Consider the following 2039-nt stretch of genomic DNA (forward strand, 5'->3'; position numbering starts at 1 on the left):
TGCAGAGCTGAGTTCAATTCCTGGATATCTTTTTTAACTTTCTGTCTCATTGATCTGTCTAATGTTGACAGTGGGGTGTGAAACTCTCCCATTATTATTGCGTGGGAGTCTAAGTTTCTTTGTAGGTCTCTGAGGACTTGCTTTATGAATCTGGGTGCTCCTGTGTTTGGTGCATATATATTTAGGATAGTTAGCTCTTCTTGTTGAATTAATCCCTTTACTATTATGCCTTCTTTGTCTCTTTTGATCTTTGTTGGTTTAAAGTTTCTTTTATCCGAGACTAGAATGGCAACCCCTGCCTTTTTTTGTTTTCCATTTGCTTGGTAGATCTTCCTCCATCCCTTTATTTGAAGCCTGTGTTTGTCTCTGCACATGAGATGAGTCTCCTGAATACAGCACACTGATGGGTCTTGACTCTTTATCCAGTTTGCCAGTCTGTGTCTTTTAATTGGAGCATTTAGCCCATTTACATTTAAGGTTAATATTGTTACATGTGAATTTGATCCTGTTATTTTACTCGTTAGTTGATGCCATTTCTTCCTATCATCAGTGGTCTTTACAATTTGGCATGTTTTTGAGTGGCTGGTGCTGGTTGTTCCTTTCCATGTTTAGTGCTTCCTTCAGGAGCTCTTGTAGGGCAGGCCTGGTGGTGATAAAATCTCTCAGCATTTGTTTGTCTGTAGAGGATTTCATTTCTCCTTCACTTATGAAGCTTAGTTTGGCTGGATATGAAATTCTGGGTTGAAAATTATTTGCTTTAAGAATGTTGAATATTGGCTCCCACTCACTTCTGGCTTGTAGAGTTTCTGCCGAGAGATCTGCTGTTAGTCTGATGGGCTTCCCTTTGTGTGTAACCCAACCTTTCTCTCTGGCACCTTAACATTTTTTCCTTCATTTCAACTTTGGTGAATCTGACAGTTATGTGTCTTGGAGTTGCTCTTCTCGAGGAGTATCTTTGTGGCATTCTCTGTATTTCCTAAATTTGAATGTTGGCCTGCTTTGCTAGGTTGGGGAAGTTTGTTTTTATAACACATTCTAGACTTGTGAGAGATTATCCATCTAGGTGGTTTAATGACCTTTTACATGGGACAGAATGGTTTTAAAATTTGAAGACATCTTTTGGTTTATTTAATTCAAATCTTTATTTTGCAGATGAGGAAACATCTACCCAGAGAGGAGAAGTAAACCACACTGGATCATTTCGTGAAGGAGCAAGGCTGAAGACCCAGACCTGGACTTTTTTAAGCAAGTAAATTCCGATTATATCATGGAGGCTTCCTTTGAGAAGTCTGCCTCTTTTCACTGTGAGATGGTGTCATTAACACAATGAAGCTTCCAGTTCTCTCCTAAGCAGCCAGCAATCATTTATTATACACTAGATACTATATTGCCATTTGAGATGATACAAAGGAATAAAATGGGGCAATTAGCTTTAGTGATTTGGTGGTCTCAGCTTACGGATATTCCAAGCTCCTTTGAAACGTGTGCAGAAAAATGTTTGTACAAAATTTGCATACATTGCAAGGGGTCCATAGGACCCTCCCTGCAAGTCCTTGACCTCCAGGTTAAGAACTCCTGTCTAGAAAAGGCCAATCCCAGCACCAGTGCCAGTGTTAGAATTGCATTGCACCAGTTACTGTCTTATTTATGGGTCTAGTGGTTAAAGGCTGCTTGTGTTTCGATGAAGGGGCTGCTTGTGTTTCCACATCCTTCATCTTTTATTTAAATGGAGCAGCATCTTATCCTTGAAGACCTTTGGTACAAGAGAGGAATATATGTTCTAATAAGCATTTAATTAACCAGATCAGACAAATTCAGAGAAAAATATGGTAAAATGAAAACATTATTTTCAAAAAATATTAACAATTAAAATGAATAGGCCAGGCGCGGTGGCTCAAGCCTGTAATCCCAGCACTTTGGGAGGCCGAGACGGGCGGATCACGAGGTCACGAGATGGAGACCATCCTGGCTAACACGGTGAAACCCTGTCTCTACTAAAAATACAAAAAACTAGCCGGGCGAGGTGGCGGGCGCCTTTA

General features: G+C 40.2%; 1 protein-coding gene across 1 annotated transcript in view; it reads left to right on the forward strand.

Moving 5' to 3' along the window:
- SPTSSB (serine palmitoyltransferase, small subunit B) overlaps window positions 1–2039 on the forward strand; it is a 34388-nt gene that overhangs the window by 16392 nt on the left and 15957 nt on the right. The window contains exon 2 of the mRNA XM_011952720.1: window positions 1153–1245. The gene's annotated coding sequence lies outside the window, so the exon portion shown is untranslated. The remainder of the gene's footprint in view (window positions 1–1152; window positions 1246–2039) is intronic.

The sequence above is a fragment of the Colobus angolensis genome, unplaced genomic scaffold, assembly GCF_000951035.1.
Source record: "Colobus angolensis palliatus isolate OR3802 unplaced genomic scaffold, Cang.pa_1.0 Scaffold347, whole genome shotgun sequence".
In the NCBI taxonomy this organism is placed as follows: domain Eukaryota; kingdom Metazoa; phylum Chordata; class Mammalia; order Primates; family Cercopithecidae; genus Colobus; species Colobus angolensis.